This window comes from Tursiops truncatus, chromosome 15 (genome assembly GCF_011762595.2).
Source record: "Tursiops truncatus isolate mTurTru1 chromosome 15, mTurTru1.mat.Y, whole genome shotgun sequence".
NCBI lineage: Eukaryota > Metazoa > Chordata > Mammalia > Artiodactyla > Delphinidae > Tursiops > Tursiops truncatus.
Window position 1 is genome coordinate 84,838,072 of NC_047048.1, and position 27,649 is coordinate 84,865,720.

Consider the following 27,649-nt stretch of genomic DNA (forward strand, 5'->3'; position numbering starts at 1 on the left):
AGATGTGTGCTGCTCAGAGGCCCCTCCACAGGGAACTTGCTGGCAGGAGGGCCGGTGACCGCCCCAGCTGAGAGCAGCCTCTTCCCGGGCATCTGGTCGGCCGCTGTCGTGTGGGACTCCTCTGTGTGCAGTGTCTGCTCTGGGGCCCCCGTGGGGGGCTGAGACTTTCCCGGGGGGCTCCCCCTTCCTACCTACCTTCTCCCTGCGCACATGTCAGGCCCACACTGCGGGCTGAACGCTCGTCACCTGTTCCCTTTGTCTTTCACAGATGTCCCCACCAACCTCTCGACCTTGGACCCTGTCTCCGCGTCTGCTCCCTGGGGGACCCAAGTTGACACAGGCTGCGTTCCGGTTCTGGAAGGATGGCCAGGGAGTCGAGCCAAGAGCTCCAGGAGGCAGCCAGGTGGAGATCTGGAGGGAGCAGCGTTCCAGGCAGAGGGGACTGCGGGAGCAAAGGACAAGGTGGGTGGGAGCGCGCGTGCGTCTGTGGCGGCCGTGGGGGCGGGGCGCGGGGAGGGCAGATGTGATGCCTCACGCCCTGTGCAGACGCTGAGGGAGGCCCGGGAGGGTTTTGAGACACAGTGAGACAGGCCTCCCTGCTTCAGGGCAGAACAATCTCCAGCAGGGCGAGGGCAGAGCCGAGAGGCCAGTGGGGAGGCTGATGCTAGGCTCCAGGCGAGGACGACGGTGGCAGTGGGGGAGGGGAGACCCGGGCAGATTCTGGGTCGAAGCCGACAGGAGCTGTGTGAGAGAAAGACGACGGGATCAGGGCTGACTCCAGGGTTTTGGCTCAAATGCCTCGAGGGTGGCATTGACACGAATGAGCTGGGGGTCTGTGGGAGGAGCAGGTTGGGGGACAAGGGGGTGCTCAGATTTGAGCATGTTGAGATAGATGATATGGCCCATTGGACCTCCTGGGGTCCTGGGGCCCTGGAGTCCGAGGCCTGGCCCAGGAGCAGCCCGCTCACCTCTTCTGGGTCTGGGGCCAGAGGGGCCCTGGTCTGGGGAGACGCAGCTGTGCATGCCGGCGTCTGAGCAGCAGGACGCTGTCCTGGTCACCCGTGGTCATGGTCACGGTCATGGGGCAGCGGGCTCCGCCTCCAGCTGCCCCTCTCCTTCATCGGAGCGCCTGCCCTGCGCCGGCGCCCACGGAGCCCTACCCTGCTGCACGGGACGCGGCCCCCTAATGAGAAATAACGAGGGGAGTGGAGTGGAGCCGCTGTGGCCCTCTGCCCGGCGACTCTCCTGCTCTTATGGCCAAGGCACACTTGCTGGAGCGCTTGCCAGCGTTCTGGCTCTGGTGCCGTGACACCTCTTTAGAGGAACCTCTGTTTGCCTTCTCCCTTTCTGCAAGAGCTCACTGGAATATGGGAATATGCAGGTTTTTCTTTTTTTGTTCCTTGTCCTTTTTTTTCTTTTCCTGGTGACATTCTGAGCCAGCTCCGCGTGCACTCTGATGAGCTCAGGGCCCGGGTGTGATCAGCACGTCTCCCAAGGTCACCGCTTTGGAATAAAAGCTGAGTCTGACTTCCCTGCCTTTAGAGACAAGGCTGAATTGGGCCCATGGCCCAGGTGGCAGGAAGGAGAGAGAGGACAGGAGAACCAGGGATGCAGTTGCTGTGGTCTGGCCTCAAATGACGAAAACCAACTCAAAAAAGCCTAAGGAAAGGAATGTTTATTGTTGCCCACGGCTGAAAAGTCCAGGAGGTGGGCTTCAGACACGGCTGCATCCAGGAACTCAAAGAACAGCTTCTCTTTCCACCTGTCTTTTCCCTGCGTCCACCTCATTCCCGGAAGGGAGTGTCCCCCTAAGATCTCTTTCCTGAAGCTCCAGGCTGCTCTCCTATGCTCTTGTCCACTCCCCAGGAGGAAGACAGGGCTACCAACAGCACCCAAAATTAGCCCCCTTGGCCTGGCTTGGACAGTCATGGTGGCCAGCTGGGGCAGCTTTGCTTGAGCTTACAGCAATATGGTCAATGTCACTTGAACCCCAACCTGGGCAGTCGTCCCCTGTGGGTCCCGTGTACCTGTGCCGCTTCCCCTGGCAGTGCCTTTCTTTGTTGGCAGTGTCCAGGGAGCCCCTGCCTGGTCCTGGGGGGACAGCGGGCCTGGGCACTGAGAGCTAGGTTGGAGGTCCCCGAGATGAAGCTCACGGGTTGGGGGCAGGCGGGGCAGTGGGACTGGGGACTGCGGAGATGGCCTTCTTCCTGGGCATCTGTGTCTTCTGCTTCCTGGCTGCTGTGAGCACAGGGCCCAGCGTGAGAATGAGGGCGAGAGGGTGAGGGACGAGGGGCAGCTCTCCGCACACCAGACACATCCGACCACAGAGCCTGGGCCGGAAGGTTCTGGAGTCCTCCCCAGCGGCGACCCGCAAGAAGGAAGCTGGCAGCCCTCCCTCCCGGCCTGCGCCCCCCCTCTCCTGGAGCCAGTGCTGCCAGCTTAGAGACAAGGTCACCCCCATCCCACGGCCTGCGTCAGTGGCCCCCAGAAAAAAGAGCTCTGGGGCCTTGGTGTCCACGCGGGGGGAGCGGAGAGACTCAGGTGCAGGGACTCAGAGGCTGGAGAGAGCACAGTTTGGAGAGCTGATGGGAGGGGGACTTGACCCTGGGTCTGAATTTCCTCACCTATTGTCCTTTCCTCCTAAGGATGGTGCCAGTGGAGATATTAACCACGAGAAAAGGGGCTCTCGGGAGGGGCTCTCTGCAGGAGGTCTGATCTAAGGGCGCGCGAACAGCTGCCGGGGAGGCGCAGGGGCAACTGGGGTGGGGCCAGAGGTAATAAACGCTCTTCTCTAAGGAAAGAGGCACCCTCACCCCCAGAAGCTCCCTCTGCATGACTCAGGTGTGGTTCTGGATGTGCCCACTTCCCAGGTTGGCAGTTAAGTATCGATATTTGCCGAATGAATGAATGAAACTGCTTGCGTCTCTGCAGGTTCTCTCCATGCACTAAGAATGCATAAGCCAGGCTTCCCTGGCGGTCCAGTGGTTAGGACTCCATGCTTCCACTACAGGGGGCACGGATTCGACCCCTGGTCAGGGAACTAAGATCCCTCATGCTGCGTGGTGCGGCTCCCCACCCAGAAAAAAAGCATAAGCCATGGAGAAGCAGGAAAGAAGGGTGAAGGTGGACCTTCGTCCAGGGTGCCTTCTCCAGAGCCCTGGGTGGGGCTAGGTGTCAGCTGGCATGGGGCCTCAGAAGGGCCTCAAATCCAGCTGTGGGGGGCTGGCCCCAGCCTGGGAACCTCCCTTGCATCCCCAAGAGTGTTTGGTGGGGTTTCCCGTGGCTGTGACCCAGCTGTGCCATGTGTCAGCAGGGCTGGGGACCTGAGCCAAGCTCAGACCGTGAGTCCCGGCCAGGACTCTCCGGGGCCTGTGGACTAGACCCTGATCAGACCCTGGGTAGTAAGCATCAAACCCTCGGGGTGGTCGAGCCTGGCCATGGGTGGAGACAGGCTGCTCTGATGAGGGCCCAGCCTTGGGGCTCGTGGAAGTGGGTGAGGGGGGGAGCGTGGACCCGCATGTGTAAGCGGAGGAAGGGATGGTGCCCAGCTCTGCCCAGCCCGGGCCCAGGGTCCTCGTCTGTGCTGCAGCTGCCCCCGCCCCCGGAGCTTCCTGCCGTGGACTCGGCCCCTCAGCCTTTGCTGCAGGGTGACGGGTGGGGACTGAGCCACGCCTTTGTCTGCACTCCTGCTGGCCGTGGCTGGCTGCCATCCGCCAGCCCTTGGAGGCCCTGCCCCCCAGAGCCTGTCCGTGCTCTGCGCCCTGTGCCCAGCAGCGCCAGTGTCACAGCAGGTCAGAGCCCTTGTACGTCTGCCCTGTCTCGCCCTCCCTCAGGCCTCCTGTCCCCTGCTGGGCCCCTCTCGCGGTGGACAGGTCAGGTGGCCCTGGTGACAGTGCTGACGAGGCAGACGGGGCCTGGTGACCCCAGTCCATTGTTCAGACCCCAGGCCTGGGGTTGAGGCTGGGCGGGCGGGGATGGGGGCAGCACGCTCCCTGCACGGGCCAGAGATGCCCTCCCCGTGGTTGGAGCAGCTGAGGTCACAGTGCGGGTAGGGTCGTCCGTCTGGGACAGGGGACGGGGGGACCGCTGGGCTGGGCATGCTGGCGGCCACCCTGGGGCTCTGACTCCTGTGCACGAGCTTCCTGTCTGGCTGCTGCCCTGCTCTGCTCGGGGGGTGAGGCTGAGAGGCCGACAGCCCCCTCCCCAGACCCCATCAGGGTCCCCAAGGCCCCGTGCCGGCCCTGGAACCACAGCCCCCCTCCCTCTCTTCCCAGCAAACACACCCCTGCCCCACGCCGCCCTCCCCTGCCAGCCCTCAGGGGTACTCCAGGTCTCCCGACCTGGCCTGTGCTGCTCTGTGCTGGGGTCCAGAGAGCGCGTGTGCATGTGTGTGTGCCATGCACGCACGGTACCAGCCCCGGGCAAACACGCAGGGCCCTCACCCTGCATGGGGCCCTGACCCCCTGCTTCGGGGGGTCGGAAGGAGGGGCCCACTCTGGGAGCTGCCTCCTGCGGGAGAGGCCAGGCCCCAGGGTTGCACCTCTGTTTACTCCCCGAGTCCCCCGGGACTCAGGCGGCTCCTTGGGGGGCCTGTGTCTGTCAGGAAAATAACGAAAGAGCTGACCGTCTCCGTGCTGGGGCACAGGGTCCAGTTGATGAAGACGTCCCCCGAGTTCTCGAGGAGGAAGGAGGGGGCCTGGGGCAACTCCCAAGGTGTGTCTGCGTGCACGTGTGTCTGCGTGTGCCGTTAAGTACATATGTGTATGCCTGTGTGTGTGCACGTATGTGCATGTGTCTGTACATGTGTGTCTCTTGTGTTTCTTAGTGTGTCTATGTATGTGGGCCTGGCAGTGAGTCTTTGTGTGGGTGTGGGTGTGACCGAGTGCGCGTGTGCATACACGTGTGTCTGTGGGTGTGCTTCTGACCTGAGCCAGGGGTAGGGCTCCTGAAGGAAGCTAGGAAGCTGGCACTCGTCCTCCTTCCCACCATGTAGGGACAGGTCAGGTCACAGAGATGTCCCCTCCCTCCGCGGGTGGCCCTGACTGCAGGACCAGGTCCTGGGCCAGGGCTGGGGTCAAGGGATTGCTCTAGAGTAGCCCCCCTGCCCCCGGGCCGGGCACAGATCTCAGTCACTCGGCCGCACACGCACATACACCTGGAAATCACAGCACGGAAACCAGTGCGCAGCCCCCAGGCCAGGGGGCGGGGGCGCGGCTGCGGGGCAGCGGGCTGGGGTCCCGGAGGAGCACCTCCTGGGTCTTGCCCCGGGGACTGGGGGAGCTTTGTTTGGGAAGCCGTTTGCTTTTCTTAGGACACGGTGGCCAGGTGGTTGTGCTGGAAGACTGGCCTAGGGCCACAAGCAGAAAGTGGCAGTGCTGGGCTGTGACTAGGAACATGAAGTCCCTGCCCCCGGTCCCTGACCAGAGCCCTGCCTTCTGCAGGGGCACAGCGGGGCCGCCTGGGTTCTCCCATGGCCCTGGGTGTTGGTCACCCCAGTGAGACCCCTGCCCACTTCCCCATGTCCCTGCCAGACCTCTGTTTGGGTTCACCTTTTCCTGGCATTGCGTAATCCTCTCACATTTTCTCAATTTGCTCAGCTGATTCATGCAGAGCTGGAAAGGTCACGTAACAAGTACCGAAGTTCACTGGAAGGTTCTTCAGTAGGAAGCCCTGATGGACAGAGAAGGGCCCAGAGGCCTGTCCTGATAGGTAGCCGTCCTCCCCACATGTGGAGAAGGGGGCATGGAGATCTTGGCTCACCAGGGCATGCGTCTGACGGTTCACTGGTGGTGGACCTCCTTCAGGCATGGCTGGATCCAGGAGCCTGACTGCTCCTGTCAGAGCCTGTCTCCCAGCCCTGCTCTCCTCTCAGGCAGCCACTCCCCTTGGTGTGGCCCCTCCAGGCTGACAGCTGACAGCTCACAGCCCTGACAACAGATGCAGGGGCCCAAGCCCATGGCCTGACTGCTTATCTCAAAGTTGAGGCCGTGATGTCCCAGGTTCCAGTCACGTGCGTGCCAGAGGTGGGGTCAGCCTGTGAGTGGGGGTCCCCACAGGAGGATTTGGGGCTGTTCCTACAAGACAGGGGTGGATGCTGTGCAGAGCAAGTGGATGCTTGTCACGGGGGGCCACGCCCGCGCCCTCCAAGGGCCCCACCACTGGGGAACCTGAGGCTCAGAGAGATGCTCTGTTAGCAAGTGGCAGAGCCTGGACTTGAGTGGGGCTGCAGGTTCCTCCCCCCCCATCCCACCCCCACCCACCTCCTGCTGGCCTCCAGGGGCGTTCACTGAGCACCTACTACGTGCTGATCGGCTAGGAGCCCAGAAGGCATGTCGTTCCTGAAGCCGGTGAGTGGGTGGAAGTGCCGGGCCAGCTCTGTCTCCAGCGGTGCCTCGGAGAGGACCAGCCCTGAGGGCCCGAGCCCCGGGCCGTGGGACTCCTGGGCAGACTGCCTTCCCTCGGTGGGGGCAGGGCTGGCCAAGTGCCCAGCACAAGGCCTCTTATCAGCCCCTTTGCCTCTTGCCCAGAAAAAACCTGGCCCATTGGCCCAGTCTTCCCCCTACCTGGAGGGGACGGAGCCATCCGGCCGGCTGTATGCATAGTCCGCGGCCCCGGAAGCGGAGAGGCAGCACTCCGTGGGCCCCGATTCCTGTGCTGACCCTTCCTCAGATGGCTACAGAATTGTGGGTCCCAGTGCAAGACAAAAATGTGGGCCCCTCCTCAGAAATTAAGAATTTCAAGATGGCAACAGCTGAACAGTAAACCGAGCATGGAGCCCCACGCGACTGCAGGCTGCACTCCTGTCCCTGCCACTGTGGTCCCCTCTCACTCCCCAAGTGGGAGCCTCCAGGGCAGACCCCCCAACCCCGCTGTGACCGCCTGGCACAGATTGCTAGCTGCCCCCTCCTCTCCCCTTCCCTGCCTTCCTCTCCGGGGATGGGATGGGGGGAGCACGCCAGGCTCTCTCTTATGCAAGGCCCCCCACCCCCCTCCGCGGGAGCCAGCTCGCTTCTGCCCAGAATGGAGGTGAGGCCGCTGCCGCCAGCCCCTCCCCGCTGGCCCAGACCGCTCCCAGGAAGAGAAATGAATCACACTGCTTTGGGCCACCCCCATCCCTGCTCCCTGGGCATGTTTCAGCTTTGCCCCTTCCCACCCCCACGCCTGGCAGCTCCCCTGGCCAGGCCGGCAGCTCCGACAAGTTAAATTTAGCGCGGCCCGAGCTGTCTTCCTCCCGTTCCCACCTGCCCCACTGGTCCCCTGCGCACAGATGCGCCCACACCCCTCCGCTGCACGTGAGCCCCTGGGAAGGGTGGGGAGAGAAGGACCTGCCTGCTTGGGGGTCCCCTGTGGCCTCCTGGACCCATATGCCTGCTTATGACAGCACCTGGAACCCAGCGCAGGGCCAGCAGTGCAGCAGGTGCTCGGCACTCAGGGCAGAGCCAGGAGGAGAGAAACCAAGCCTTCTGTCCAGGGACAGCGCTGAGGCTCCCGGCCTGGTACCACACTGGGCACACAGTAGGCACACAGGCTGGGAGCTGAGAGTGCTGCTCTGCGTCTGGCACTGCCCACGCCTCACCGGGTGTCTGCATCTCTGGGCCTGCCAGAGGACGCTGGGGGAGGCCTGGGGGCCACAGTCAGGCCTAGCCACACATAATCTTCTTCCCTGGGCCCTCTGTTTTATTCAGGCTGGAAATGCACTCAGCTAAAATGCTACTGTTCCACTGAGAGTGGCATGGGATAAAGTTTTGGCTAGTGAGATGTGAGCAGAAGTGTCTGGTATATCTTCAGGGACAGATTCTCAAAGGGAGATGATTCACCTGGTGGGGCAGCACCTCCCAGCACCTCTGCTCTTGTTCTTTCCCTTACTCCTTCTTCCTGGTCAAATATGCATGTGATGGCTGGAGCACCAAGAGCCATCTTGGGTTGTGAGGTGACACTGAGGATGGACGCTAGTATTAGAAGAGTGATACAATAAGGTAGGAGCTGGGTACCCTGCCAACCCTGGACAGCCGGGGCTTGTGCCACGTGAGAAAGAAGGACATTTCTGTTTTGCTGACGCCTTTATTATTCTGGGTTTTTTCATGCATGCAGCTCTAACTAATCCTAAAAAGCAGGAAGCTAAGTGGGCCCAAATGTCCCCCAGGCAAGGTAGGAGGCCAATTCAGAGTCATACAAGACATTCCATAGGGAAAAGAAAAAGTTGTCCAGTTCCAATAAATCCTGGGTCTGCAGCAGGCCCTTCTATGTCTTGGAGGATCCCACATATACCAGAGTGGGAAGGGCCCTGAGAAGGGGGACACTTGTTGGCTTTGTTTAAACAGCATTCCCAAACCTGTTTGCCTGTGGAACCCTTTCCTCTAGAAACACCTGATAGCAGCCAGAAAGGCCTTGGGATTCCACGGTACCTCATTTGGGAAAGTCTTCAGAGGGTGATTAGGGCATTTAGCTGAGACAATACACCTAAAGGTACTCAGCCCAGGGCTGGGCACACAGTAAGTGCTCAATAAATGCTAGGGCTGCTACTGAAGCTAGAAGCGGGGCCCATGTCAGTCAACTCCGAGCATGGAAGCCACCCCCCCACCACAGCCCCTCATTCCTGCCTGTTCCAGGGCTGCAGCCCCCACCCTGCTCTTTCTCTCCGCTTCCGTGGGTCAGCTGGCTCCTGCGGTCCCTTCACGGGGCAGAGTGGTCTCCTGGAGAGGCTATAGGGGGCTGGGGGCAGCGCGCTGCTGAGCTGGGTGGGCTCCACCCGGGAAGCGCTGGTTTGCAAAGCTGCAGCAGTGAGGAAGGCGCGGGGTAAAAAGTTTGTAAGAGGAATACATTTTTTCTCTTTTGGCAGAATTTAACGGGTGCAGATTGCTCAGGTCCCAAAGCCACGGGGAAAAAAAAGAAAAAGCCCTTTGCCGCTGCTATTGATAACTTGTCTCTCTCACGTGGTGGGTTCAAAACTAAAAATACTCTTCTCCGACGGCAGGGAAGCTGAGCGCTGTCACGTTGCAGAGGAGACTTGAAAGCTGTGTGGGGAAGGCTCAGCTTGGGCCACGTGAGGGCCGGGGTCCCACCTCAGTGGCCAGCCACCCTCTGCCCACCCAGGTTGCATCCAGATAGAAGATTCCCCAGCATTCCACAGAAGGGAGCAGGGAAATGTCCTCTCCATGGACCAGGGAGGCGGCAGGGAGAGGAGTGAGCCTCGGGCCGGGCCTCCCCAGGGGCAAAGGCCAGGTCAGCAACACCGGGTACCCGGCATCCTTGGATGCCCAGCTCTGCTGCAATTCTGGCCGCACACTGAGATACAGAGACCCATCCAGGCTCAGAAACCTGCTGGGGAAGGAGGCGTGAAGCCGGGGGAAGACCAGTAGGCCGAGGGCAGGGCTGGTACCACACTGCTGGCCCGCTCCGCAGGGTGACCCTGATCCAGCCCCTCTGTTCTCTGAGCCTCAGTTTCACCACTGAAGGGGGAGCAATAGTTTCTGCTGTGCCTTCTGATGTGATGGAATGAAGGAGGGAGGTGCATGTGAATATGCCTCCTGAGGGCAAAGTGAGGCCCACGCGGCTGGGGCCTCCAGAGCCCAGGACTCCCGGCCTCGCGCCACAGGCTCAGTCGCTGCCCAGGGGGCTTGTGGGCCATGCTGTCACCTGATTCTGATTCAGAAGGAGTTGGGACAGGGAGGCTCAAGTCATCCTTGCCTGGGGTGGAGGGAAGGTCACAGGCAGACGTGACTGCCAGGTTGGCCTGATCTGGGAGCAGTTCTGGTGAGATCAGTCACCCCAAAAGTTATCTACTAGCCCAGCACTTCTCAAACTCTGAGAGTGCACACACGGATGGATCCCTGGGGTCCTGAACAGACTCTGGGGCCAAGCCAGGCCCGAGGGGCCGATCTCAGGGTGGAGGGGGACACTACGATGACCCGCCCCCTCCCGACCACGGGGCAGGGATCAGCTGATATCGTGGCCATGAGCCGCACATCCCCCTCCACTGGTCCCAGGAACACCTGGGCACCTATTTCAGATGCAGATCCTGGTCCGGGAGATATGGGCAGGGCTCTGCCTTTCTGACAAGCTCCTGGGCTGTGCCAGGCTGCTGGGTGGCAGGAACGCACTGGGTCTGGGCCACTTCCTCATTGCAGGTCCTGGGTGAGTTGCTGCCCCTGCTGAGGCTCAGTTTGCTCATCTGTACAGTGGGAATGATGATACAGAGTGTTTATCTGATTGGCGGTTGTAAACGTGAAACTGGATGAGGCATGCAAATCATGGGGCACTGGCTAACGTCAGCTGTCGTCACCATCGTCACCATTATTGCCTGGTCCCAAACCCTCTTTGTCTGCTTTTCTGCTCCCATCTTTCATCCCATTCCTGGAGAATTTTGCTGGACTTGGCCGCCTGACCTAGTGAAGGTCATGAAAAATGCTCCTGATTGGTCCCAAGGCACCCTCCTTCCAGCCTCTAACTGAAGGACAATTCCTGCCCAGTTCACAGGGACCAGGAAAGAGGAAGCAACAGCTGACCCTTGGAGCCCAGTTTATTGCATCTGGTTAAAGGGGACAAGCCGACATCCCAGCCACGGGACCCATCTGGGATCAGAGCCCACTCCTACCCCTCAGGCCAGGGCAGAGATGGCGGTGCTCAGCCCTCAGTGATCCGTGGGCAGGTGGGAGGCCCATTCATCCCACCTCTCCTCTGGCCTGAGCTCTCTGATTCTGCACTCACCCCTGGAGTTCATGGCCGAGAGCTGGGCTGGTGCATGGGGCTCAGAGTCCTAAGAGGCTTGTCAGAGTGAGGGAGCTGCGCTGGACTCAGGCCAGGCGCACGAGGGAAGCCGTGGAGCATCTCCGTGGCAACCGGCCTTGTCCTTGTCCTGGCTTGGGAGACTGCACGCTGCACCCTTCCCTCTCCAGCCGGTGTCAGTTTTTTCACAGGTAACCATGGCAATGCCTTTGTTTCCGAGGCCTGGCCCCGCCTCCCTCCCGGCTTTTCTCTCCAACAGTGGCTGGGAGAGCTCCTTCTCAGTCCCTGCACGTCTCCGGGCTCCCGCTGACAGTGGGCCCACCAGTGAGCTGGGGCCAGACCCTGGCATGGGGATGACTGGCTTTCTGGGCCCAGAAATGCAGCCTGGGCCGCAGCCCTGCCGCACGTGCTTCTGCACGGGGGCTGCAGAGGCAGCAGCAGTCCAGCCCCCCGCGCCCCCGCTGGCAATGAGGAAATGTTCTGAGGGGGGAGTGCAGAGGCCAACTGGGGCTAGCTTTGTGGAAGACGCGGTGAAGGGCAGGAACCTCAGAAAGCGCTACGTGATCAGGGGTGGTCTATCGGCACTCTTGTGGCTCCGGGGTCCCAGCGATTCTTTGGTACCACCTCCAACTGGCTTAAGCAGAAAGGAAAACGTGGCCACTCACATTACTGAAAAGTCTAGAGAGCTTGCTGAGGGTGCAGCTGGTTCCAGGAGACCCAGGGGTATTTGCTCTTGCTTTCCTCTGGGTTGGTTTCATTCCCAGGTGCCCCCTCCCCTAGTGGAGACATGGTGCCCATCAGTAGCCCCAGACTTATCGATGCATCTTTCTGTCACCTAGCCCAGCTCTGTGGAGGTCTGTGACCTCAGTTTTCCCTCTGGCCTGAGCTCTCTGACCCCCAGCAAAAGTCCCAGGACTGACCTTCACTGGCCAGGACAGGGTCACCTGCTCACCCCTGATCCAATCGCTGTGACTCTCAGCAGCCAGCCTGATCCATGTTACTCCACCCACCCCAAACCAGACCCAAGATTTAGATGGGATTGGGTGGGAGAAACCTGGTTTGCAAAGGAAAACCTTGGTACTCATAGGCTCAAAGAGGTTAGTTTACTTGCCCACGGCCATACAGCTGGTAAGGATGCAAGCTCGGGTCTGACTCCAGAGCTTCTGGGCTTAACCATGGCGTCACTACGGGTCAGTAAGAGCCCCCAAAGGTTTTAAACAAGGGAGTGAACGGTCAGGGATGCAGCCGGAGGGTACACTGGCGCCGGGTTTTGGTGAGTGGTGAAAGGCATGGCACGGAGGGTGGACGGTGGGAAGCCCTGAAAGATGCTTGAGCTGAGGAAGGCAGCTTTAGGAGGATGACTCCCGCCTCCGCCCGTCCCCGGGGGTTGGGAGCGCCAGGCGCGGAGGACTCAGCGCGCCACGTACCCGCGCCTCGGCCACCCGACTCGCTGTTTGTAAACTCAGCTCATCCAGCCACGCCCCTTCCTCCCACCCGCCCGCCCCTTTCGGGTCAATATCTGCATATCCCCGCCTCCCCCTGCCTTGATTGGTTAACCGAGTCGTCATTCCTCCGCGTGGGCCGGACTCCCATGGGGCGGGGGGCGGGGCCGATCAGGCGGTGCTATTAGCATACTCCCGCCTCCCGGCTCGGCCCTCGGGCCGGGCGCTGATTGGGCGGGCGGCGGCCGACGCGACGGCGCCGGACGCAGTGAGTGGCGGGCGCCGGCTGTCAGTCGACTGGGCAGCCGGCCGCACTTCCGCCTTGGTGTCAGTGGGTCGCGGGCCTGCGGGGCGGGGGCGGGGCGGGCAGCAGAGCTCGGTCGGCGCTGGAAGGATCGCGGTCCAGGTGAGTGACCCGGCCGGGACCCCGACCCCGAGTTGCCTGGGAACGGCGCCCAGCATCGGGCGGGCGGGCCTGGGCTGCGGGCGGCGGGGAGGCCGGGCCGGGACGAGTGGAGCCGGAGCCCCGTGACCCCCGCGCGCCGGCCAGGCCCCGACCCCGGCCCCGGCCCGGCCGGCCCCCCGCCGCCCGCCCGCCCGCCCGCCGGCCGCGTCCCGGCCCGGAGGAAACTTGGGAGGAAAGTTGGCTGCCGGCGGCGGGGGCGGCGGGCCTGGATACCGGGCGGCCGCCCAGACCCCGCGTCGCCGGGCAACTGCGGCCCCGGGCCGCACTGCCGGACACCGCACCCGGAAGTCGGCTGGAGAGCTGGCCCGGGCGCCCCTCTCAGCGGCAGGGATGAGTCGGGGGCCGCGCTGGGCAGGGGCGCTGGGACCCCCGACTTCCCCTTGTGTCTAAGGTAGCCGGCGCCCGCGGTCAACCAGTCAGGAAGGGTCCAGGGTGAAGAGTCAGTGTCCGCGCTCGCGGGGCAGCCCTCCCTCCGCTCCCCTGCCCGGGCGACCACCTGTGGGTTTGTCTCGACCCTGCAAGGTGTTGTGCTCGTGTCCACCCCTTCCACTGCTCTTCGTTTTGTTTTTGTCAACCTCAGCAGACTGTACCTGCTGTGGAGAGCTCTTTACCTCACACATATGTTAGATCAATTAGATTTGTAATCTGATTTTAAAAGCTTCCTTCTGTTTCCAGTTACATTCCAGAAGTCAGCAGAATAAATCTTGAGACTTTATAAGCCCAGAACAAGACTGTTGGGTAATCACCAATCAGTGTTCCCGGGTTTTTCTGGGAGAAGCAACCAGGTGGTGTTACGATGTCCCTGGCCCTCTTGAGTGTGAGGGTCACCTCCCCGGAAGCTGTGTTCCTGTCCCTGGGGTTTTTATACTGACGGGTCAGTCTGGGACAAGCTCTGGACCGGCAGCCAGCAGCTTTTGCACTAGTCCCTTTTCTGGGGCTGCCCGTGCACATCTGGAGACGTGGTCTCACTCGGTTCAGTTCAACAGACATTTCTGGGATGCCCGCTACATGCTTGGCTGCAAGCTGCGGGACCTCTCCATCCACTGGAGCTGGAGAGAAGAGGTGTCGTGGGACCCCCGTCCTTGTGGCTCCTTGCCCTGGTGGCAGAGTGAAGGCCCTTGATGACTTTGTGTGCTTGGCAGTGTTTTCCCGTCTCTCCTGGCCTCAGTTCCTTCCTCTGCGACGTGTGCCGTTTACCTGGCAGGGCCGATAAGAGCAGCAGATGAAATGCTTGTCTCCAGCAGTCCCTGGCCTGTGGTAGGTGCTCCAAATTGTTCGTTCCCGTCCCCCTTGATGAAGACGGGAACCTTATTGGCTGCACTTCCCCCTTGTCCAGGGCAGCGCCTGGCAGGGTGCTGTGATTTAGTACGCAGATGACTGAATCTCCTTAGAATGTACCTTTCCCGCTTGCCTCACCTGTCCTTCTGTTAATAACAGCTCTTATCTAAGATGACAGTAATACGTGACAAGTGTTGTTCCAGGACTGCTATAAGCACATTATATTCACTTTATTCATGTGGTTTTCACAACAAACTACAAGACTTGTTCTTAGTTCCATTATCCTTTGTCTATTCATGAGGAAGCTGAGGAACAGAGAGGTTAAGTAACTTACTCTAAATCACAAAGTAGTTAGTTATGGATCAGGGATTTGAACCCAGGCAGTCTGGCTCCAGAGTCTACACCCTTAAATACCGCTCTCTACTGCCTTTTAAAAACCAGCGTTTTCATTTACAAGGTCCCCTCAGCATTTTTCTGTGCAACATTTAGTTGTGCTGCATTACCGTGTGTCAGAACTTTGTTTCTTGCAGCACATATAACTGATAGATTTTCATTTTGGGTGAGCATGAATGTTTAGAAAACCATTTTATTTCTTCTAAAATAAAGTAGTAATTCTCTATCTGGCTATCCAAGATTTTGCTGAAATACCCCACCTGCTGCCCCGTTCCCTGGTTAGTAGGGAAGTCGTTGATGTTCACGGTGTGAAAAGGGCGAGTTGGCGGAGGAGGGGTGATGATGGATAGACACACTGTAAAGCATGAGGTTGTGATTTTGAATTCATTTCTGAGCGAACTTAATGTGGTGAACTTAAAGCCGTAAACCGTGTACTTAGGGCTTTCCTTTCTCCTCCCATGTGCGTTCAGAGGGGTCAGCTCTGGTTTAACATTTTGATGAGCAGTGTTTTCAGTGTTTAAAAAGTGCCACTTGACCCTCGTCCTCGTGCCTCTTATCCATGCCTTCCAGGAAATGCTAGCAAATGAGTCTTGGATATGTACTTAAAACTAGGTCGACTTTTAAAATCTTGTTATATTCAGCTAATTATAAAATCTTGTTATATTCAGCTAATTCTTTTTCTGGTGGCGAAATTTTGGAAACGTTTTATGTGTTCTTATACTGTCTTCAAATGATTTCCTTAGTATTCCTGTGAAAAGCCAAGGCCGTATCTTTTCCTAGGAGTTTGGCTCTGGTGGGTATAAGGTGTGCAGGGCTTGCATCTTTGAGCAAAAGCTGTGATGACCGTCCTCAGGTGGCTAACATGTTCCACTTGAGAGTTTAAGAATCTTTCCGGAGGTGGCCTGGGGCTCTCAGGTTTTGGCCCCATTGCTCTCTAACTTTGATGGGAGGAAAGTTACTTATCTGCTCTTGCCTCAAGGGCGTTGGCCTGTAAAGTGGGTTATTGCCAGGAATATAGGTGAAAATGTAACCTGAGAGGCTCTGGTATTGTAGTAGGTGCTGAGTAGACCTTCTGTCCCAGACCTGAGAGCACTGAAATTGACCCCACCCGATGCTGACACAAACAAATGCAGTGCAGAAGTGAAGCTAAGGAAATCTTTGGTAGGTAGGGTTGCAGTTCTACTGAAATGAGCTACAGTAACATTTCTGTGTTATGACTATTCAAGTGGGGTTGTCTTACAAAAAAGACCCCTGGACCCATGCAGTACCTCTCCTGAGGACTCAGGATGGAACGCAGACAGCGGGGTGAGGTTTAATTTCTGAAACTTAGTGCACTTTAAGGTTGAATGATAGCTTATTGAGACTGGAAGGAAGTTAGTATTTGAACACTACTGATTATTTACAAATACTTAAATCCTAAGAATTTTTAATATTTTAGGTTCTAGTTTGGCACTTTAAATGCAGTTTCCATGTACAGTGATTAATTTGTGTCTCTGCTGCAGTCAAAGTGTTTTTGCTGATAAATCCCAGGCGTTGGCGTTGCAGCCGTATCACGCTCTGGCTGGAAGCGTGTGTGGAGTATCGGCCCAGCCCTGCAGCTCCCCTTAACAAACACGTAATGAAATGGTCACTTTGACGTGTCCATGAACTTTGTGGGCTTATTTCCTTTTCCTTCCAAATTCAGAAAAGAACTCAGGGTCATTGGGCAGAATTTCAAAGCATCACCGTCTTTCAGCTGGATCTCCCGGTGGTGCAAATACTGTAATCTCTGCAATGAGCTAAACAGTGGAGGTCCGCCTTCAGAAGGGACTGTGTGTGAGAAACATGGAGGTCTGGAGACTTCTGCCGGGTGTTTGTGTGTCTCTTTCTTCGCTTTTTCATTTCATCAGTGGAATTCTTGCAGGATTTCTTTTGAGACACAAACTCCCACGTCAGTGCTGGCTGGCTCGGCCCTGGCCCTGTAGCCTGGGAGCCTGGTGGGAAGGTGCACACTGTTGAGGGCTTACAGGGCCTGGCACTCTCTCCTGGGCACACACACACACAGCCTCCCTGTCTGTTCAGGACGCCTCTGCACCCCTGGGCGCCAGGGTCACATAAGCAGAGGGAATGGTCTGTGTGGCTTTGGGTTGGGCAGACCTGTCTAACCTCTGAGCTCATACCTTTACCAAAGGGGTGGGACCACTGGCCTTAACAAGTGCCCAGGGAAGCACCTGTTCCAGGCAGGACGCGGGTTCTTGGGGGAGAGCCTGGCGTGAGGAATGGTCTTGTAGGGAAGTCATCCTGAATCCAGGTTCTAGAAAAGACGATGGTCGCCATGGGGGCAGGGGAGGCTGTGTGTTTTACTGAACAAACGAAAGGCTGATTGTGAGAAAAGATCAGCTGTGACCTGGCGCCTGTACCACCGTGCTTGGCTGGAAAGTGACTTCCGCTGTTGCTTTAAACCAGGTAAGCATGTGATTTGATGGCCAAACTGTGAAACTTTGAGGGTGGAAAGGAGCACCACGAAGAATTCTAGCGGTGACAGAATTCTTCGCGGGGCGCCCTGTTCGACATGCGACAGGGGAGAACCAGAGCCATCCTGTCCCTGACTTGGTACCAGTGAGGCACCAGTGCCTGTGTTCTAAAGATTAACTGTGGGGCGTGTTCTAACACACAAGGGAGAGGGTAGGGGGGTCCCGGGGCGGGGGCGGCTCCAGAGCGCTGCCCTGGGCTCTGTCTCAGAGGTAGGGCACTGTGGGTTCGGTGCTGAGGCTTCTCACCAGAAAAACCTGCGGAACTCTGTAGAAAGTGTAGGCTCACGGCCAGCCCCGGATCTCCTGGATCCAGGCTTCCAGGCGGGAGGCCCAGGGCCGTGTGTGTGTGGGGGGGGGGGGGGCACACTCCCATGATTCCAGTGTGGCTGGTGTGCTGGCCAGAGCTTGGGACCCACCATGGGGTGCTAACCTGTTTTGCATCAGGGATCCCCTCCTTTGAGAACTGAATGAAGAGTCGGAGTCATGTTCCTGGGGGAAAATGAACACAAACAGAATTTTGCAATTTTTCTCTTTTTATTTGTTTCTCTTTTTTTTGCGGGGGGGTGGTTAGAAATTCGTGGACTTCCCTGACCTTGGTTTAAACACCCACCCCGTTAGTGCTCAGGAAGCATGGTTAGGGGTGACTGGGGCAGGCGGGACACCAGATGATACATTTCTCAGCAGGGTGAAACCGGTCAGGGGCCCTCAGCAGGGTGAAACCGGTCAGGGGCTGAGCAGGTCCTACTTGGGCGAGAGCTGGCGGGAAGGACCTGGAATAGGAGAGGGAAGTGGGCGAAAGGGCGAGGATGTGAAACCGGACCCTGCCCTGTGATGGAGGTGGCATCGGAAGCATCCTGCCCCACTGCGTCCGGGCCCTTGGTCCTCATCAGAGATGGACAAGCCGTGGGGAGGGGCACTTCAATGGTCTGCCTTCTCCGCGGCTGTCAGCGCGCTGCCTCTGGTGTGGCTGCCGCTCTTGTGGTTTTCTCTGAACACGGGCCCAGAGGCTATGGACAGGCTCCCTGTTCAGAGCCCTCTCACCCACTCCCCAGGCTGCATTCAAACCACTCTGCTTTACTCTGGGTTCCAGAATGATGAGGTTGATTCGGACAAACGCGTCTGCGCCACAGCACATCCATTCATCTCGTGCGGTACTCGTTTGCAGCGCGCTGTGCCGGGTTGTAAAAACGTGTTCCTCGACATGCGCGGTACGTCTTCGGTGCTCACTGCTGCATAGGAAGCAGTTGGTTCGGGGGTGGGGGCGTGGCACGGGGCTGGAGGGAGTCTGTCGTGGGCGAGGATGTGGGTGGGGCTCTAGGCTCCTGCCGAGTCCCGACAGGAAGTGTGGCTCCCGTGGCCGCTCCCGGGGGCCGGGCTGGTGGCCCTGTGCCTGCCCTTCAAGGCCTCCCCATTGGCGTGGAGTATGGCAAACAGTGGGCGATTAATGCAGTTGTTTACACAGCAGGAGGTTCCTTTACCTTCCTCAGGTCTGCAAACTTTCAGTTTCTTGCCCGAACCCCTAAGCACGTTGGCCAGTCCGTGTGCTGACTGTAACCTGCTCGCTGGCGGGGATGAGACGGGAGGCCTTCCGGGGCTAGGCTGCCCCGGCCCCCGACGCTGACAGCCACCCTCAGGGAAGAAGCGTTACGTTCCCCGAAGCATCAGGCAGCTGATGTCGTGATGAAGATCACGCAGCCCTGCAGAAGGCCGGTGCTCTTAAAGCTGCACAGACAAAAAGCACACGTTTACTTGTTTTGCCCTCAAAATGGCGCCTCCTGCACAACTGGGCTGAACCGGATTCCGCTCGAGTATAAGGAACCAGTGTCCAAAAGGCCACTCGATGCCTCCCCGGGGGCACCGAGACACGCGTGCGCGGGCGCTCTGCGGATGATGGCCACCCTTTCCAGAGGCTTTGCTGGAGCAGAGGCGGGGCATTTATTTGATTCCACCACTAAGCTTTTACAGACACAGGCATATGAAGGCCTGATCTTTCTTCAGCAGCCAGCAAAGTGCACATTCAGGGAGTACAAGGTGAGAAAGCCAGGGTGGCTTTGGGCATAAGAGTAAAGGGCAGGCTTGGCCTGATGCCCTTCTCTGCGCTCCATCCGTGGCTGGCCGTGGAAGGCTGCGGAGACCGGGCCAGCCCTGCTGCCGCTGCCTGGACTTGTGCGCGGAGGCCAAGCACTGCCGGCTCCGCCTGCCGCCTCCTTCCCACGTTCCTCCCTCTGCTTGGTGGGGCCACTGGAGCTTCCTAGGGCCCCCGTGGTGTCCCAGCCCAGTGAGGCCCTAGAGCGCTCTGTCCAGGATGGACGCCACCTGCCACCTGTGGGCAGTTGAAGTGGAAGAAATTCAACTGGGTCGCATCACAGAGAAAGAAGCATTGGCTTCCTCTCCACTTGATTCAAATGCTTAAGGTCACCCGCGGCCAGTGGCCACTGCCCTGGGCAGAGCACGTCCGAGCATTTCCAGCATGGCCGGAGGTTCTGCAATGCGGCTCTGGAATCTGTACAGGTTGAGTGTTTGTTTCCAGTTAAGTTTTGTTCTTTTTGTTTTGTTTTTTTTTGCGGTACGCGGGCCTCTCACCGCTGCGGCCTCTCCCGTTGCGGAGCACAGGCTCCGGACGCGCAGGCCCAGCGGCCATGGCCCACGGGCCCAGCCACTCTGCGGCACGTGGGATCCTCCTGAACCAGGGCACGAACCCGCGTCCCCTGTATCGGCAGGTGGACCCCCAACCACTGCGCTACCAGGGAAGCCCCAGTTTTGTTCTTTTACAAAAGAAAGAAAGTGGGCACCATGGCATGGTGGGCGTGTCTAGGATAGGGGTCGTTAGGCATCCAGGTGGGCTTACTTTGCAAAGTGGACATCTCAAAACTGAAACACTGAAACAGTCAGTGACCATGGAGGTGGTGTGGCCAGGAAGCACTGTCCTCCCTCAGTGGCACTGCCCCGTGGAGAGGGTGAGGCCTCCTGGAGGCCCCAGGGCTGGTGGTGGCCCCGGGCCTTGTGCCTTTCCCGGGAGCGGCCGGGTTGGGAGAGCCTCCCCAGGCCGGCGCTGTCCTCAGGGTGTGTTCCCATCACCTAGCAGCCTCGGTTTCACTTTTCCCAATTTAATTTTCCCATCCCCATCCTTCAGTTCTTAATTCCTCCTGATAATAATTGTGTCCATTGCGTGTTAAACTCTGTGGTTTCCACACTCAGAAGTGACACTGGTTCCACATTTTTGGTGGGCACCCCAGCCTGTGTGCTCTGGTAACATTTAGGCGTCACCATAGCATCTTTCTGGGGTGTGACAGGCCAGCCTCAGGCGGCGTGGCCAGGGTGGTCCCTGCCAGGCCGCTCCCTGGGAAGGAGAGGCCCTTGGGGAGACGCCAGTGCCTTTGGTTTGCTCTGTCACTGGCCCGTGGCGCGCTGCTGCCGTCTGCACTGGGCACGGGCCTGCCTGCTTCTGGGACGGGTTTGGCCTTGACCTTGAGAGCTGTGGGGCAGCGAGGGTCTTACGGGTGGACCGCGCTCTCGAGGGCTGCCGCTTGCTTGCTTCTGTCACTGACTCGTTCTTGATGGGAACCCAGTTTTCTGCATCCGGTGGGTTGAGCAAGTGTCCGGTTAGTGAAGCTTGCCTCTTGGCTGAGGCCCTGGCCACGTCTCACCTGCAGTTCTTTGGGGGCACCTGCTCTGTGACCGCCCTCTGAGTGTGACCTCTGTGGGGGAAGGGGGTGGGACCAGACTTCGTGGAATCTTCTCTGCGGGTCTCCTGGCCAGTTCTTCCACGCCCTGTTCCTCAGTTTCCAAACCCGCCTCCCGCCCTGAGCCACTGCCCTCAGCTCTTCAGCTCCCTGATCTCACTTGGCCAGTTGCCTTTCCTGGTGGAAATGGGCTGCAAAGTTTATGCTGCATTGCACTGAACGTTAGAAGGAGAAACATACCCTGAGGTTTGAGTGTTGGATGGGGTTTGGGCCCTTCTGAGCGAGAGTCTGTCATTTGAGAATCTATCAAAGTTCCCAGTGGAACTTTTCCTTTCCAGAGTACTGCTGCGTAAGCTTGGCACCCAGAGCGTGGAGCTCTGTGCATAATTGTTCATTTCTTGTTTGTCCTACTTGCTAATGTATTTTTTTCCAATTAAAAAATTCGGGACTTTCCTGGTGGCACAGTGGTTAAGAATCCGCCTGCCAATGCAGGGGACATGGGTTCGAGCCCTGGTCCGGGAAGATCCCTGGTCCGGGAAGATCCCACATGCCGCAGGGCATCTAAGCCCGTGCACCACAACTACTGAGCCTGCACTCTAGAGCCCGCGAGCCACAACTACTGAAGCCCGTGAGCCACAACTACTGAAGCCCACGCGCCACAACTCCTGAAGCCCACGTGCCTAGAGCCTGTGCTTCACAACAAGAGAAGCCACCGCAAGGAGAAGCCTGTGCAGTGCAACGAAGAGTAGCCCCCACTCGCCACAACTAGAGGAAGCCTTCGCGCAGCAACGAAGACCCAACACAGCCAAAAATAAATAAAAATAAAATGAGAAAAAATTTTTTTTAATTGTGGTAAAATACACATAGCATAAAAATTACCATCTTGACCATGTTGAAGCGCGCAGTTCAGTGGTTGTATATACAGCCGTCACCACCGTCCATCCCCATCGCTCTTCTCATCTTGTAAAATGGAAACTCCTTACCCATTAAACACCAAGTCCCCACCCCCTCCCCCAGCCCCTGACAACCACCTTCTGCTTTCTGCCTCTATGAATTTGACTCCTCCAGGGACCTCAGATAAGTGGAATCACACAATATTTGTCTTTCTGTGTCTGGCTTATCTCACCGGTCAAAATGCCCTCAAGGTTCATCTGTGCTGTAGCATAGTACAGGACTTTCTTCCTTTTTAAGGCTGAATAATATTCTACTGTATGTCTAGACCACGTTTTGCTTATCCTTTTGTTTGTGGGTGGACACTTGGGTTGCTTCCGTGTTTTAGCTGTTGTGAACAATGCTGCTGTGAACTTGGGTGCACAAATAGCCCTTCGAGACCTTGCTTTCCATTCTTTTGGGCATATACCCAGGAGTGGAATTGCTGGATCACATGGTATTCTATTTTTAATTTTTTGAGGAACTGCCCTACCGTTTCCCACAGCAGCTGTACCATTTTACATTCTTACCAACAGTGCACAAGAGTTCCTGTTTCTACATATCCTCACCAAGACTTGTTATTTTCTGTGGTTTTGTTTTTTTTTTGATAGTAGCCATCCTAATGGGTGTGAGACTGTATCTCATTATGGCTTTGATTTGCATTTCCATGATGTTTAGTGAGTTGAGCATCTTTTCATGTGCTTATTGGCCATTTGTATATATGTTCTTTGGTGAAATGTCTATTTAGGTCTTTTGCCCATTTTTGAATCAGCTCGTTTGTTTTTTGTTATTGAGTGTTAGGAGTTCTCTATATATTCAGGATATTAATCTGTTGTCAGATGTATGATTTGTGAATATTTTCTCCCATTCTGGGGTTGCCTCTGTACTCTGTTGATAGTGTCTGACGCACAGATTTTTAAATTTTTCGTAAAGTCCAGTTTGTCTAATTTTTTGTTAATTGCCTCTGCCTTTGGTGTCTTATCCAAGAAATCATTGCCAAATCCAAAGTTGTAAAGGTTTTGCCATATGTTTTCCTCTAAGAGTTTTTTAGTTTTAGATCTTACGTTTAGGTCCTTGATCCATTTAGAGTTAATTTTTGTATATGGTGTAAGATAGGGTCCTACTTCATTCTTTTGCATGTGGATATCCAGATTCCCAGCACCATTTGTTGAAGACACAGCCCTTTCCTTCTTGAATGGTCTTGACACACCTGTCACAAATCACTTGATGGTATATGTGAGAGTTTATTTCTGGGCCCCCTCTTCTTTTCCATTGGTCTTTGTGCTAGTACCACATTGTTTTGATTACTGTAGTTTTGTAGTAAGTTTTGAAATCAGGAAGTGTGAGTCTTCTAGCTTTGTTCTCCTTTCTTCAAGATTGTTTTGGCTATTCAGGGTCGAGATTACATACGAATTTTAGAATGGATGTTTCTGTCTCTGCAAAAAACACCATTGGGGTTTGATAGGGATTGTATTGAATCTGTAGATTGCTTTGTGTGGTATTGACATCTTTTTTTTCTTTTTTTTAAATTGGAGTACAGTTGCTTTACAATGCTGTGTTAGTTTCTGCTGTGCAACGAAGTGAATGAAGCAGCTATATGTATACCTATTTCCCCTCCCTCTTGGACCTCCCTCCCACCCCCCAACCCACCCATCCAGGTTGTCACAGAGCACGGAGCTGAGCTCCCTGTGCTATACAGCAAGTTCCCCCTAGCTATCAGTCTTACACAGGGTAGTATGTATATGTCAATCCTAATCTCCCAGTTAGTCCCCCCCCCCGCTCCCATGTCCACACATCTGTTTTCTACGTCTGTGTCTCTATTCCTGCCCTGCAAATAGGTTCATCTGTACTACTTTTCTAGATTCCATGTATATGCGTTAATATCCGATATTTGTTTTTTTCTTTCTGACTTACTTCACTCTGTATGACAGACTCTAGGTCCATCCATATCTCTACAAATGACCCAATTTTGTTCCTTTTTTATGGCTGAGTAAGTGTTGACATCTTAATATTCAGTCTTCCAGTCCATGGACATGGGATGTGTTTCCATTTGCTTATGTCTTTAATTTCTTTTGGCAATGTTTTATAGCTTTCATTGTACAGTCTTTAACCTCCTTGGTTAATTCCTAAGTACTTTATTGTTTTAGATGGTATTGTAAACGGAATTGTTTTTATTTTTTAGAAAATGTGGTATTTTTTTAAAATTAATTTATTTGACTGTGTTGGGTCTTCATTGCTGTGCGCGCACTTTCTGTAGTTGTGGCGAGCGGGGGCCACTCTTCGTTGTGGTGCGTGGGCTTCTCTTTGTGGTGGCTTCTCTTGTGGAGCACGGGCTCTAGGTGTGCAGGCTTCAGTAGTTGTGGCTCGCAGGCTCTAGAGCGCAGGCTCAGTAGTTGTAGCTCACGGGCTTAGTTGTTCCGCAGAATGTGGGATCTTCCCGGACCAGGGCTCAAACCCATGTCCCCTGCATTGGCAGGTGGATTCTTAACCACTGTGCCACCAGGGAAGTCCTTATTTTTTTAATGTAAGTGATGGTAGCTGTAAATTTTCCCCTTAGCACTGCTGTCACTGCATCCCGTAAATTTTGGTGTGTAGTGTTTTCATTTGTTTCTAAAGATTTCCTAATTTCACTTGTAACTTTTTTCTTTGATCTGTTGGTTTTTTAAGAGAATTTTTTGTTTTGTTTTGTTTTGGCTGTGCCGTGAGGCTTGCCGGATCTTAGTTCCCTGACTGGGAATTGAACCCGGGCCCCCGGGAGTGAAAGCCCGAGTCCTAACCACTGGACCACCAGGGAATTCCCAAGAGAATGTTACTTAGTTTCCAGAATTTTGTGAATTTTCCATTTTTCCTTCTGTTACTGATTTTTTTTAAATTAATTTTTATTGCAGCATGGTTGCTTTACAATGTTGTCTTAGCCTCCACTGCATAACAAAATGATTCAGCTATACACATGCAGATACCCCCTCCCTTCTGGACTTCGCTCCTATTTAGGTTACCGCAGTGCATTAGGCAGTGTTCCTGGTGCCATACAGTATGTTCCCATCAGTTGCCTGTTTTATACGTAGTACCTGTTACTGATTTCTAACTCATTCTCTTAGGGTCAGAGAAGATGTTTGTATATCTATCATTTAAAATCTCTTGAGAAGTAATCTGTGGCCTAACATATGGTCTATCCTGGAGAATGTCCCATGTGTACTTGAGAAGAAGGTGTGTTCTGTTGTTGGGTGGAGTTTTGGATACGTTTGTTAGATCTAGTTGGTTGATTGTGTTGTTCAAGTCCTCTGTTTCTTTCTTTATCTTCTATCTGGTTGATGCTTGCTAATGTATTTTTAAATTACTAAATAAAATTTATATTATTTTGAACAATTTAAATTCAGAATTGTTGTTTAACCACAAAAGTAGCTTTAGAATCTTCAATTATTGGTGAGCTTTTCTTTCTTTGTGAAGATCACACCTACAGGTTGCTTGCCCGTTTTTTATTGCGAAAGAGAAGTAAATGCGCAATTCGAGTCTCTAGCGAGTTGACCGTGGAGATTAACCCCCAGGGCCCTTAGGCAGCCACTTATTCCTCGGTGACTGGGTCTGCTTTTCTAAGAAAATGTAGAGATGGGCTTGTAACACTTGAATGCAGGTCTTCATGTACGTGGCGGTGGACACTGCGTTTGGAGCCGGGTCCTGGGAGCTCGGGGCAGCGCGGTCGGAGTGGGCACCTTGAAGAGAGCTGGGGGGCCCTGTGGGGGGCCAGGCACCTTGTGCGGACCTGGCAGCAGTGGGGCGCCCCGGCTGGTGTCCCCTGAAGAGGCCGGGAGGGAGCGCTTGGGGCGGGGCTGGAGGAGGGGCCCCGGAGGCCAGCGAAGATGTCCGGCACAAGCTTATTTTTCCGTGTTTTTCTCTAGAGTTAGAAAAGGAAGCAGCTGACCAGAAAGAGCTGATTTTAAAAAAGAAAGCCCTTTCCTGAAGCACTGTCTTCATGGATCGTTCTCTGAAGGCACAACAGGCGCGCTGGAAAAGAGGCTTCTGCTCCCGCCCCGCGCCGTCCCCTCCACAGGGGTGTGGCCGGATGGGGGCGGGGCCCACCTCGGGGTCAGAGGCCACTCAGCCGGGGCGAACCGGCGGGTCCTGCAGCAGCAAGGCTTCTGAGGGGGGTCAGGTGGGGGGGAAACTGAGGGGGAGCGAGGGTGCCCTGCCCGCTCTGCCCCCAGAGGGCCCCCCACCCGGGAGAGGCCCCCCCATCCAGGCCTGGCCTCCTCACCGCCCCCTCGTGTGGATACTCCGTAGCAGTGCCTAGTTTCCACTGGGCAAAACAAAGAAGATACAATGTGTGAATCGCCTGCACTCTGGGTGGGATTAACTCTCCACCTTGCACACGCGAGCAAGTCTGATGGCTGCTGTGAGGCTTTTGGCCTTGACCTTGTGGAGCCTCCCCAGACGGGGCTCCGGTACTTGGTGAGGGTCGGACCGCGTGGTCCTCGTAGCAGGATCGCAGGGACTGCAGCCGTGTCACAGTCCCAGCTGTCGGCCCAGCCCGTGACTTCAGTGTTTGTCCAGCCTGACATCTTACACCCTCATTTTAAAGACTTTCCATAAGTTTGGATTGATTTACTTTTAACATTAGGACTTTTGTTACAGGTGAGGAAGCATATAAAAAAGGAAAATACCATGGCTTTAAACATGCCTTTTATTATGGGAGATTTTATTTTTTAATAACAAAGGATGTAGTCTTTTATTATTTTTAAAAATTGTTTTTTAAAGATTTAATTCTATTTATTTTTGACCGCGTTGGGTCTTCGTTGCTGCACGCAGGCTTTCTCTGGTTGTGGTGAATGGGGGCCACTCTTCATTGCGGTGCACAGGCTTCTCATGGCGGTGGCTTCTCTTGTTGCAGAGCACGGGCTCTAGGCACGAGGGCTTCAGTAGTTGTGTCTCGCGGGCTCTAGAGGCTCAGTAGTTGTGGCGCACAGGCTTAGTTGCTCTGCGGCATGTGGGGTCTTCCTGGACCAGAGATCAAACCTGTGTTGCCTGCATTGGCAGGCGGCTCCCTATCCACTGTGCCACCAGGGAAGTCCCGGGAGATTTTAAATGTACAGAGAAGCAGACAGAATAGCACAGCGGTCCCCTGTGAGCCCATTTCTAGCCTCAGCAGTTTACCAGTTCCTGGCCCATCTTGTCCCATTAATCACCCTGCCCACTCCTCCCAAGTCATTTTGAAGAAAATCCCAGACATGCTATCATTTCATCTGTACATATTTCAGTGTGTAGCTCTAAAAGATAAGGCCTCTTTTAAAAATATATTAAAAAAAAATTTTTTTTTTGGCCGTGCTGCACAGCATATGGGATCTTAGTTCCCCCACCAGGGATCAAACCTGCATCCTCTGCATTGGAAGCACGGAGTCTTAACCACTGGACCACCAGGGAAGTCCCAAGGCTCTTTTAAAAAAATGCAATTATGACACCTGTGCCTTTTTTTAAAGTATCATTTTTGTGGTATAATTTGACATACAGTTAAGTTGCACATATTATAGTGTACAGTGAGTTTTGACCTATGTCTACACCCATGAAACTGTCACCTCCGTCGAGATAGCAAAGTATCCCTTCCCCTGTCATTCTCTTTTTCCTTGGTGATTTATTGGTTGAAGAAGCTGGGCTTTGCCCTGTAGACTTTACCAGAGTCTGGATTTTGCCCACCGTGCCCCCACGGTGGGGTTTAGCACGTTCCTCTGTTCTCTGTGCTCCGTAAGTTGGTAGTTGCAGCTGGAGGAGGGCCGGGTTCTGGCTTGCTTTTCTTGACAGGACCCCTTCAGAGGAGTCACATAGCACATCTGGGTCTATGATAGCACAGCTGTGGGTGGTCAGTGACCAGACATGGGAATTCATCAGGGTTGTACACGGCGATGCCACACACCCTGAGTCCTTCATGGATCGGCAGGAACACCTCTAAAAAGTGGGACAGAGAGGGACTTCCCTGGTCCAGTGGTTAAGAATCCTCCTTCCGGGAGCTTCCCTGGTGGCGCAGTGGTTGGGAGTCCGCCTGCCGATGCAGGGGACGCGGGCTCGTGCCCCCGTCCGGGAGGATCCCACGTGCCGCGGAGCGGCTGGGCCCGTGAGCCATGGCCGCTGAGCCTGCGTGTCCGGAGCCTGTGCTCCGCAACGGGAGAGGCCACAACAGTGAGAGGCCCGCGTACTGCAAAAAAAAATAAAAATAAAAAAATATTTAAAAAA

At 55.8% G+C, this 27,649-nt stretch overlaps 1 protein-coding gene and 1 long non-coding RNA gene across 6 annotated transcripts in view; one reads left to right on the forward strand and one right to left on the reverse strand.

Annotated features, from left to right (window-relative positions):
* Window positions 1-1,658: 1,658 nt before the first annotated feature.
* LOC109551350 (uncharacterized) lies at window positions 1,659-7,035 on the reverse strand. The gene is made up of 2 exons (XR_002178119.2): window positions 5,761-7,035; window positions 1,659-5,670 (listed from the first exon to the last, which is right to left on the reverse strand). It is a non-coding gene; the product is annotated as an uncharacterized lncRNA (long non-coding RNA).
* A 5,424-nt stretch (window positions 7,036-12,459) lies between these two features.
* LOC101316259 (proteasomal ubiquitin receptor ADRM1) overlaps window positions 12,460-27,649 on the forward strand; it is a 54,946-nt gene continuing 39,756 nt past the window's right edge. For 2 of the 5 annotated variants that reach the window (XM_033840893.2, XM_033840895.2), the window contains exon 1: window positions 12,460-12,573. The gene's annotated coding sequence lies outside the window, so the exon portion shown is untranslated. The remainder of the gene's footprint in view (window positions 12,574-27,649) is intronic. The other 3 variants (XM_073793155.1, XM_073793156.1, XM_073793157.1) reach the window with 2 other exon arrangements.